This window comes from Panthera uncia, assembly GCF_023721935.1.
Source record: "Panthera uncia isolate 11264 chromosome A1 unlocalized genomic scaffold, Puncia_PCG_1.0 HiC_scaffold_16, whole genome shotgun sequence".
Classification (NCBI taxonomy): Eukaryota; Metazoa; Chordata; class Mammalia; order Carnivora; family Felidae; genus Panthera; species Panthera uncia.
Genome location: NW_026057576.1, coordinates 37,352,383 through 37,364,604, shown reverse-complemented (window position 1 = coordinate 37,364,604; position 12,222 = coordinate 37,352,383). Strand labels below are relative to the sequence as shown.

The window sequence follows — 12,222 nt, the reverse complement described above, 5'->3', positions numbered from 1 at the left end:
TTCATCTTTTAGCAGATTCTTCCATTAGATGCATACAGAATAATAGTTCCTTAACACTTTATTTAATGGGAGTATGGCCCTACTGACAAGTTGACTGCAGATTTCTATTTTTCAGAACTGTGAGATACAAATTTCTGTTGTGTTAAGCCATCTAGCTTGTGGTACCCTGTTATGGAGCCCTAGTAAATGAATACAGACTTTTTTTTCCAAATATCCTTGGCTTTCTTCTGTTCCAATCTTCAAGCTCTTAATATGCCATCGTATTAATTACAGTGGCTACAATTACCATCAACAATAGGAAAAATCTTCACACAACATTCAAGGCTTTTGAGGTTCTATGCTTGTTTTTTAAGGTTAACTGTTTTACATGTGCCCTGTGTACTCCATACCCTTTGTATAGGGACTAAGGACTGGTATCTTAGATCAGAAACCAGCTCTAAACACTATCTGTCTTTGGAAAAGCCACTAAACTTTTTAAGTCTCAATTTCCGGACTTGCAAATTGAAGTTATAAAAGTACAACAATGCTACTCTATAACTATCCTATCAGTCCTCTTATTCCTTTTTTTAAAAATTTTTAACTGAGCATAAATAGGGTTTTCCAATGCCAAGATCTGGATGTATTGAAAAAAATCAACCCTCTAAATGAAGGCAGAAAAAGTTTATTATGTGTATCACCATGTATTTTCTATTTCTTAACAGCTCTCTTTTATTCCTGTCTAAAGATCCAGAAAAAATAAAAAACTAATTTGAGAAACAGTATCAACACAAGCACAAAATACCAATTAGCTGATTATTACTGATCAATAGCAATAATTTTTATATGGAGCCATTTAAAATAGGCTTGATTTCTGATTTAATGGTTCCCAATAAAAATCAACAATTGAAAAATTAGTATACATCTATTTTGATTCATTTAATAGATTTCTACCAAGACACAATTCAATATTTATCACCAAATATATTAGTACAGTTTCTGATTATGTTTATCTTTCCTCCTGATTGTTTTTAATGTTTATTTTTGAGAGAGAAAGAGAGAGAGAGAGAGAGAGAGAGAAAGAGAGAGAGAGAGAGAGCACGAGTGGAGGAGGAGCAGCGAAAGAGGGAGACACAGAATCCGAAACAGGCTCCAGGCTCTGAGCTGTCAGCAAAGAGCCCAACGCAGGGGCTCGAACTCACAAACCATGAAATCATGACCTGAGCGGAAGCCGGACACCCAACTGACTGAGCCACCCAGGTGCCCCTTTCCTCCTGATTGCTTAAAAACTGTATATTCTCTCTTGATATACTTAAACTACTCAGATTTGTTGTTGATGACATTTTGTTTGTTTTTATACTAGTGTTTGCCCATGGTATTGCTGTTGTTCTTACACAATTTTTAATGCCCATTCACAGTTAAGGGCACATTCATAGAATTAATAGTTTAGGTGTTGAACTATTCCAAGGATTTTTAGTTGAAGAGTTTATAAGTACTGTATATACATATAGGACAAAAATGCATTAATAGAAATTATAAAGTTTATTGGTTCCACCTAGTGGCAATGCAAAGCAAGTTAAAAATAAAATTAGCACTATGATATTATTAAAAGGCTAGGACTCCGAAAAGTCTACTTATATGACCTTTCCATTTTGGTGGATATTAAATGCTTAAAATAAACCTACTATTTTAAAAACTCATATAAATGAATTTCAGATTTCTATACCAATTTTCTGGTAAAATAAGTTCCCCCCTGCATCTCTAATTTAAAAGAGCTGTCTGAACAAAAAAGAGCTAATAACTAAAATAGTATCTCCTGTAATTGTAAAGTTTTTTGTTATTTTTTAGATTTTTTTCTACTAATTAAGCATATGTTTCCCTCTACATATCTATTAATTGCCATTCATTAAGCTGTTGGGACCTGAATAAATAGCCATAAGGATGTTTATAAATGATGAAAAACAAAACACATAAATCTATAAGGTAATATGATAGTTCTTATAGGGAAATTCATCATTATTATGAGCTAATACATGAAATGCTTTCAACAAGTAATCATTTTATCAGCAAAAGTCCCAAATTTTCTACAAAATAGCACTCAAGCAGTCGAAATGTTTTCACAATAAAAAATACTAAATTATGTTTCCTTCAAATTGCATAATTAGTTGTGATATCCCATGCTAATTGTATTTATTATCATAAACATGACAAAATAATGATATATGAATAAACTATTTTTTCCAGGACAGATATCGTTAGAACACCTGTCAAGAAAATTATTTTTCGTCTTTGCTCCAAGAGCACCTTTGAGGTTCTTATGAAAGCTATTTATGTCTTACAACTAAATTCATTTTTATTGTCTAATGTCTGCAAAAATTCAAACTGCACATAGTGTGTTTTATCATAGAAAAATCTTTCCAGTTTAGTTATGACAGACTTGCGTTTTATATGCCGTGCAAAAATATTTGATCTGTGTACAAAACACATTGCTAGGAAAATGAACATTTCCATATAACGTTGGATATTGTTAACTAAATTTTTAGATATTTTAAGAGAAGAAAATAAAAGGAAAATTACAACTGAGTATTCTTTGTCAGATAGGAGTAATATGCTACATTAGGCAAAATGTCAGCGTGTCAACTTTCAATCTTGCTTATTTAATTAATTTTACATATAAAAGCAAATGACTTAAAAACCATTCCATGATAGCAAATTACTTTACCATGTTTACCTTTGCAGCTTGCTAGAGATAAGCTAACCACATCCTTTTATAGCTGTCACAATTGTGGGGGCTTAGTGTTGTTATTATTGAACACCAGAGGAGAAATAATGGATGAAAATAGCATTATCCTTATATTCTTATCATGGTTTTTAATATTAAGTTACACTGAATCATGAAGGATGCAAGCACAAATAATATGCTGTTTGGATTAATAAAATTACTAATGTAACACATTTAATTAACATATTATGAACTGCTTACATTTCAGTATAAATATATAAATGATGCTCATTTTTAAATCATATTGTGTAATCCTATTATTTGACGATAAGGTAAATTATAAATCCAAATACCATGACTGTAGTGTAGACACAGAGAGCAAGGTTTATAACACAAAGTACTTTTCACTCCTCTCTCAGAAGAGAGATACAGACCGACAAACAGACAAGGAACATGCTGAGGGAGAAAACCTATGAGAAAAACCTATGAAAAAATACCCAGGCATTCAACAATCATTAACTCTTAGAAAAACTGAATATGTGGGAATTAAACATACCTGACTCTATGTAAAATTTCATATGGTAATCTTTCACTTTTCTTCAAAAAAGTATGTCCACTGAAAAAGGTGTATCTGATGATATATGCATCCCAAACTGCAGGAATAGGAAGTATAAGTAATACTTTAAAGAATAATTAATATTCTTCACATTAATACTAGTTTGTAAAAACAGAATCTGCTTTTAATTCCAAATTCCTATATTAGAGGCGTGTTCCTGCCTCAAAGCATTTCTATCCCTGTTCCAATACCTTTCCTTCCAAAACTACCTGTCTCCCCCCATCATGACCTCTAGGAATTTATTCAAATGTGTATTTCTAGTGACACCTCCCCTGACATGTGTATTTAAAATTACACTCTTTTTAAAAGTAAATGTGAGGGGCGGCTGGATGGCTCCATCAGTTGAGCATTGGACATCAGCTCAGGGCAAGATCTCACTGTTTATGAGTTTGAGCCCCGCAGTGGGTGCCCTGCTGTCAGGGCAGAGCCCACTTCAGATCCTCTGACTCCCTGTCTCTCTGTCCCTCCCCTGTGCACTCTCTTTCTCTCAAATATAAAAACATTTAAAAATAATAATAATAATAAAAGTAAATTTGAAAGTGAATGAAAACTCTAGTCTACCTATGATGCTCCTAATATCCTTAACCTAGGGATTCTCAGTGGCAGGTTCCTTGCTTCTTTTCTTTTCCCTAAAAGATATGAACCTTCCCCAAAGTCCATACCTTGAATCTCTAAGCTTCTTCTTTATATTTCACTTTGAATTCTCACTAATTTCCACAACTTCACAACACATGTAGGTAAACTAATTCCAAATGTAAATCAAGAGATTGCAGGTAATACACACACACACGCACACCATATAATTCAATATATATTTCCGAGATTTAAAAATTAAGATAGAATTCACATACTATAAAATTCACCCTTTTAAAAATATACAATTCAGTTGGCTTCAGTAATTTTGGAACATTTAGTATTTTCACAATATTTGTGCAACCATAATCAGAACATTTTCCTCACACCAAAAAATGTTTCACTCAGCATTCACTCCCCATTATCCCTTCTTCTGGCCCTTGGCAACTGCTAATCTATGCACCCTTTGTGTCTGCTTTTTTCACTTAGCATAAAGTTTTGGGATTCATTTGTAGTGTAGCATCTATCAGCATTTCATTCCTTTCTATGACTGAAGAATATGTCATCCTATGGATACAACATATATGATTTATATATTCATCTGTTGATGGACATTGGGTTTTTTCAGTTTTCAGTTATAAGACCAATGCTGCTGTGAATATCCATATAAAATTGTTGGGACAGCATGTTTTCAATTATCTTGAATAAGTATGTAGAAGCAGAATTGTAGGATTATATGGTAACTCTAAGCTTATTATTTTGAGAACTGCCCAACACTTTTTCCAAAGGAGCTGCACCATTTGACATTCCTACCAGCAATGTATGAGAGTATCAGTTTCTCCACATTCTCAAAAATACCTGTTATTGTCTACAGTTTTTTAATGTTATAGCCATCTTAGTGTGTCTGAAGTGATATATTATTGCAGTTAGATTTCCCTAATGACAAGTGAGCAATGGTGGGTAGCTTTTGATATAGTTATCAATAATCTAGGTATCTTCCTTGGTGAAATGTCTATTTGAAATCTTGTGCCCAATTTTAAAATTATATAATTTGCCTTTTTAATTTTGAGTTATAAAAATTATTTTATATTTAATAGATACTAGACCCTTATCAAATATAATTTGCAAATATCATTTCCCATCATGAATTGCCTTTTTTCTTTCTTGATCATGTCTTCTAAAGCACAGAAAAAGTTTGAATTTGGAAGTCCAGTTTATCATTTCTTGTTGAGGGGCTCCTGGGTGGCTCGGTTGGGCGTCCGACTTCAGCTCAGATCATGATCTCACACTTTGTGAATTCAAGCCCCGTGTCAGGCTCTGTGCTGACAGCTGGGAGCCTGAAGCCTGCTTCGGATTCTGTGTCTCTCCCTCTCTCTGCCCCTCTCCTGCTCATGCTCTCTCTCTCTCTCTTTCTCTCTCTCTCTCTCTCCAAAATTAAAAAACATTAAAAAAATTTATCATTTCTTGTTGCTTGTGCTTTGGAATCACATCTAAAGAAAATCAATTCTTAATCCAAGGTCACGAAGATTAGAGCTAAGTTTTCTATTAAGAGATTTATAGTTTTAGCTTATATGTTTAAATCCTTAATCTGTTTTGAGTTATTTTTTGTAGCTCATATAGTTGCAAACATATATATATACATAAATATATAGTATGTGTGTGTATATATATATAAATTTTATATATAATACACATAAATATATATATTTAATTTTGCCAAACTTGGCTTTTATGATATTATTCAAAAGTTTTCTTTCTTCTTTTATGTTTTTTTAATAACCTGAGAAAAACTGTCACATTTAAATCCAAATCACTCTAAACAGTCTCCAAAATAACTACATCTAACAAGAAGAATTAGACTCATGTAAAACCTACTTGTTCATTTATAAAGAGTAGAAAGTAAAGATCACAAACCTCAATGCAAGCAAGAAATTAAAACCAAATCTAGAAGAACTATCTTGAACTCCCACTGAAAATCTAAATCGACAAACACTGAGCAGAAAACTTATGAGAGCTAACCTATAAAACTTTCAAAACAGACTTTAAAACTTTTTTTAACTAAAAAACAATGGAATATAGGTGCATAAAACATAGATATTTTGTACAATAAAATTTATAGTCTAGAAACTGTCTCATATATATAAATATATATATATATATAATTAATATGATAATAGAACCATTTCAGATAAGTATAGCAATGATGGACTTTTTAATAAATGGTACGATAGTAATTGTATAAACATTTGGGAAATGATAAATTTTAAATATATATCAAACACAAAACAAAATAATAAAATTCAAATAGATCAGAGACATAACTTTGAAAGAAACAACACAAATATTAGAGGAAAAAAAAATATATATATATATAAACCCCAATAAAATAATGTACAAAATACATGAACAAATATTTCAAAAATATATGCAAATGGTCCTTAAACATATGAAAATATATTTAATCTCAGATACAATAAGAGAAATGTAAATCACTACTACACTAAGATAATATTTCTTCGTTCAAATTGGCAGAAATTAAAATGTCTGAAAACATTTAACTAATAGGAACTTTGAAGAAATGGTACTCTTATCAATTCCCAGTAGAAATGCAAACTCAGCTCATAAGAAAGGAAATTCAGAAATACCTAACAATCTATGTAAATATTTAACCCTTGTGATTTAACAATCCCAATTTTAGTAATTTAACCTGATGATACACATTGACCAAATGAAAATACTCTTAAAGTTACTCATTACAACATTTTTTTGCAGGGTATTAGTAAAAATCTAAATGTTTATATATCTCTCAGTCACAAAAAAAGAATGAAATATTGCCATTTGCAAGAATGTGGAGTTAAGAGTATACTATGCTAAAGGAAATAACTTAGAAGAAGACAAATACCATATAATTTCACTCACATGTGGAATTTAAGTAACAAAACAGATGGGGGTGCCTGGGTGGCTTAGTCGGTTGAGCATCTGACTTCAGCTCACATCATGATCTTGAGGTTCATGAGTTCCAGCCCCATGCTGGGCTCTGTGCTGACATCTCAGAGCCTTGAGCCTGTTTTAGATTCTGTTTCTCTCCCTTTCTCTCTGCCCCTCCTCACTCAGGCTACACCTCTCTCTGTGTCTCTCTCTCCTTCTCTCTGTCTCTCTCAAAAATAAATAAACATTAAAAAAAAAGAAGAAACAAAACAGATAAACACTGAAGGGGGGAAGAGAAAGGCAAACCTTAAAACAGATTATTTTTTTAATGTTTTTATTTATTTTTGAGACAAAGAGAGACAGAGCATGAGCAGGAGGGGCAGAGAGAGAGGGAGACACAGAATCCAAAGAGGTTCCAGGCTCTGAGCTGTCAGCACAGAGCCCAATGCAGGGCTTGAATTCACGGACTGTGAGATCATGACCTGAGCTGAGTCAGACGCTTAACCGACTGAACCACCCAGGCGCCCCAAATAGATTCTTAATTATAAAGAACAGGGGTGCCTGGGTGGCTCAGTCGGTTAAGCGTCCGACTTCAGCTCAGGTCATGATCTCCCAGTTCATGGGTTCTAGCCCCACATCAGGCTCTGTGCTGACAGCTCAAAGCCTGGAGCCTACTTCGGATTCTGTATCTCCCTCTCTCTCTGCCCCTCTCCCATTCACACACTCTCTCTCTCACTGAAAAATAAATAAACATAAAAAAATAAAAATGTATTTATAAAAAAAATTATAAAGAAAAACAGGTTTGCTGGAGGTGAGGCAGGCAGAGGGATGGGTTAAACAGGTGATGGGTATTAAGGAGGGCACTTTGTGTGATGAGCACTGGGTGTTATATGTAAGTGATGAATCACTAAATCCTACACCTGAAACTATTATTACACTATGTTAACTAACTGGAATTTAAATAAAACCTTGGAAGAAAAATAAATAAATGTCCATCTATAGAAGATTGGTTAATATACATTATTATACCCACATAATGGATATATGCAGCTATATATGCCACTTTATAAAAGAATAAGAAAGATCTTTGTGAACTGATATAATTGGTTATATGACAAAGTAAACCTATAATACACTGACTTTATGTATAATAGGGAAAATTAAAAAAAAATACAGAGATTTGCAATTTTTCCAAAAAACATAAAAAGAACAGAAACTTCTGAGATTGGTTACATATAGAGAATGGGTTGGCATTAGGATAAAATGAATGAGGAACTGGTGATATTTCTCTGAGTATGACTTGTATAATTTTGATTTTTGGAACTATGTTACATTTTTACAAAATTAAAGCAATGAATGAAATGGGTTAAATAAACAAAACAGGAAAGGGGAAGTAAATTATAGCATATTATACTAATAAAACTAAACATAATTGCATTTCAGATAAATAGCAATAACCATGCAAAACAGAGAAAATAAAATCCCATGTAACTGTAAAATACAGTACTCTGACCCTGTAGCTTCAAGCTAAGGAGAAAAAGAAAGCAATTATTAAACTCAAGTTAGTAGGTTGGGTTTCCACAGTAGTATGGATCAACAATTCTGAACCTACTTTCTGTATACCATAGAATTGAGCAAATAGTAAACATATGGTAGAAAATGGAAGTCAGGTCTCTCATTGTTGAAAAAAGAAGTTACAAAGAAGGAAAAGGAGGCTAAAATGAACCCTGAAGAGTTGAACCATAATTTGATGGAAACAAAATGGCCTAAAAGTTTTTATAAACAGATTACAAAGATACCTATATAGATAAAAGAGGGAGAAAGGATAGGCGCACGCGTGTGCGCACGCGCACACACACACACACACACACACACACACACACGAACACATATACATACAAAGAGAAGCATATAACAGATAAAAAACTTTCAGGCATTGTCCATAGAGCATGTGTAGAAGCACTAAGAATACCTGTCTAGATAAGACTTGATTTCAGGGCTGGGTAATAAGAGAGCAAGGCAAATGTAGGACAGAATAAGTGACAAAAATAAAATGTTACGGACAGGTCAAAATACACAGAATCCAGCTCTTATTAAGACATCTTGAATGTTAATAATAAGGTAGATTATAATTCATTACAAATGGAAATTTATGTTTCCATAGTCATGAAAATTAATGAATAATAATTTTTTTAAATGTGGGCAGGGTTTTTTAATACTAAAATGCTAACAAAAATTATAGAATGAACCGCAATAAGAAAACCTCAATGTTTGTGTTTTCTGGCCATTAATTGTTGTGTCTGCGTTCTCTAGAATGCAGACCTTGAGATGAAGGTTAGAATGTAAGATGTTTATCAGAAAGGATATTTGGGATCTTCCTCCAAGGACAAAAAAGGAAAAGAACCAGAATTGGGCAGATCATGTACTGTGATAACATCTCAAAACGGACTTTAGATTCTGAGGGTGGTGTGGCCTCTTAGTATTGTCTTGAGTTGGGGCAAGCTGTTACATTCCTGTATCAAAGAGTCACTGGATACAGGCCTTTCCAATAAGGAGGTGTTAGCTGCACTGTAAAGATGGCTTTCAATTGTGTGAACATAGTTGAGTGATCTCAAAGATCTTAGATAAATGAGAAATGACACATTTGAGAAAGGAGGCAGCATCATGAGAGTTTTCTAAACTGCATACAATTCACTACATTGCCCTTTAAAACATTAATAGCAAATTAAGGCATATGGCATAATCTATCAGCCTACAGGTGTAACAATTCCAGTTTCACTTTACCTAAGGTCAAAGCATTGAGAAAAATAGGTACTGAGTGTCTCCTCATTCCAAAGGAAAGTGCTATAATCATCAGGGCACAGTCAGAGATTGACATACTTTCTTTCCACCTGTATTAATTATCATTCCTTCCTCTTGACTATTTGACAATAGAAAGATGATGGTTGAAGATGTAAGGAAAGTGCAATTATTTTTAAGAGCCATCAGTGTAGTTGTTTACCACCCTTCAATGCAAGTGAAAGATGATGCCCCTGTTTCATTTCAAGCCTAGTGAGAACAACCACATGGAGATTGCAGTTATGAAAATATAAGAATTTATAAACGTAAGGATAACTCCTCTGTTAGGAGGACTAAAAGGAAAAGTTTATGTTAGGAGGTTTTGGTCCTTTGCCAGAACAAAGAGAGGTAGTTGCACAGAGAAGGAACAATACCTAATCAAAGAGAGGACAAAATTCTGTGTTTCACAGACATCAGGTATGAAGTCTAATACAAGTCTCTCCCTCTCTCTCTCTCTCTCTCTCTCTCTATATATATATATATATATACACACACACACAACACACACACACATATATGCACATATATACACACACACATATATGTGTATATATATATATGGTGTGTGTGTGTATATATACGTGTATGTATGTGTGTGTGTGTGTGTGTACATATATATATATATATATATATATATATATATATATATGGTACCACTGAACATGATCATCTGTAGGACAAGGGGACACAAAACCATTTTTTGTGGAGTGGATCATCAAAACCAGTGGCTAAGGGAGAGTTGATCATGTCATTTTCACTTTGAACTTCATTAATTTGCTCACTTTCAAGTAAGATGAAAACTTCAAAAAAAAATGTTTTGTGCCTGTGCGTCATTAACATGGCTGGCTAGCATGAAAGCAAATGAATGTTCCTAGGAATGATCTTAAGTACATTGTTATTTTTTCTGTGTGTAGTCAGTTTATTTTTAATTCTTACTAATATTCAGCTTTTAAGAGCATTCTTGTCAAAGCTGATGTAACCAAATCCTAGGCTGGCAAAGAGAACTAAATAATCAGAGCTCAAAACAAAATTTGTGAGAGCTTTAAAATTTTTTTGAATTATCTTGCTTCTAGCCAAAGATTTGTAAACAGGAAAGGAACAAAATCCAGGCTCCAAGAAAACACTGTGTTACAAATATTAGATTGAGCCTGTTGAATATCTTGTTTTCTCCTCTTGTAGAGGAGGCAGAATTTAAATGGCACTTAAGACACCAGAGCTTCTATTCTGCCAAATGAACCAAGATCCTGCCCAGACATCAAGACATTCAACAAACCTTCCAAACCAAAAATTAATGTGCATGTGTGCTCACGTGCGCGCGCGCGCACACACACACACTTTCCAACTCAATTTCTTAGAAAAATTTCAATGTTCTATTTTTTTCACTGTTCATAAATGCTTTAAATAATAATGAAAAAAGTCTAAAAAGATACTTTACTAATGAATCAGTAAAAAGAGTGACTGAAAACTGTCAAGAAGCAGGTGAGAATGTTAAGGGTTCCTATTGTATCATCTTATGCTGTCAAATTGATTGTGATAGAATTTATTTTTCACTAAACATTCTCATTTAAGTGTATCTCCTTTCTTCCTGGAGAATAGAGTGCACAGTATGTATTACGTGCTCAATTACATTCTTCACTCATTTGTCCATCTCAACTCAGAACCTCAAAGTGTCTCTCTGCTCACCCATGACTAAAAGGAGCTGAGCAAATAAATATCCAATCCTAAATTGTTGACTACTGATAACTCACTCCGATCCTCTTGGCTCTGAAATTGCTTTCTGACAAGCCACATTTACACTGCTTAACTTCCATCAGCAAAATAAGTTCTTAAAAATAATCTAGAATAACTCAATTTGAAATGGTTTTATCTCTAAATAGGCTCCTCCCTGCCGCCCTCCCTGGATCTCTTTCTCTCCCTCTCTCTATGTTTAGTAATTTATTAACATTCTTTGCAACATAATTATTTTTGAATGCTCTAGTTCTCAGTAGTCTCTTCATTTCATGGGAATTATAATTAGAGTATTTTAGGGATATCACATGCACTATATGGTATTCACCAATGCCAAGATTGCTATGATGAATTTTACTAGTTTGTCATGTTTATGGATGAAAAACTAAAGCCCAGGGAATTAACTAGCAAGAATGTAAACAAGATTATCAGACTACTTTATTCCTTATCTTCCTTCCACTACATTGGATGATAGTATATACTATAGCAGCAATTCAAAATTTGGGAAAAATGCACAATAGGATTGACTGGGGTAAATATAAAGTGTCCTGAAAAATAATTATAAAATGTAGGTCACCAAAATAAGTTGTGAATATATTAAATTTCAAAAAATGTTGCAATTTTTAACACAAATCATAAACACCACTGAATATAAGTGCATATTTATTTCAGATGGATCTTAGGACAACTCGTGTTATTTTGGAAAGAACACGCAACTTAGATACCTATATACGGAATTTGAATGTTGGTTCTTTCATTCAATACACCCAGGGCTTTGAAAAGATTGCTTTCACTTATTAGCCTCAATTAGCTATACATTGCAGGCATATACATTGCAGTA

At 33.3% G+C, this 12,222-nt stretch overlaps 1 long non-coding RNA gene across 1 annotated transcript in view; it reads right to left on the bottom strand.

Annotated features, from left to right (window-relative positions):
* Window positions 1-12,222, bottom strand: part of LOC125933847 (uncharacterized) — a 263,942-nt gene that overhangs the window by 211,477 nt on the left and 40,243 nt on the right. The window contains exon 2 of the long non-coding RNA XR_007461119.1: window positions 3,255-3,351. This is a non-coding gene — a long non-coding RNA (uncharacterized LOC125933847). The remainder of the gene's footprint in view (window positions 1-3,254; window positions 3,352-12,222) is intronic.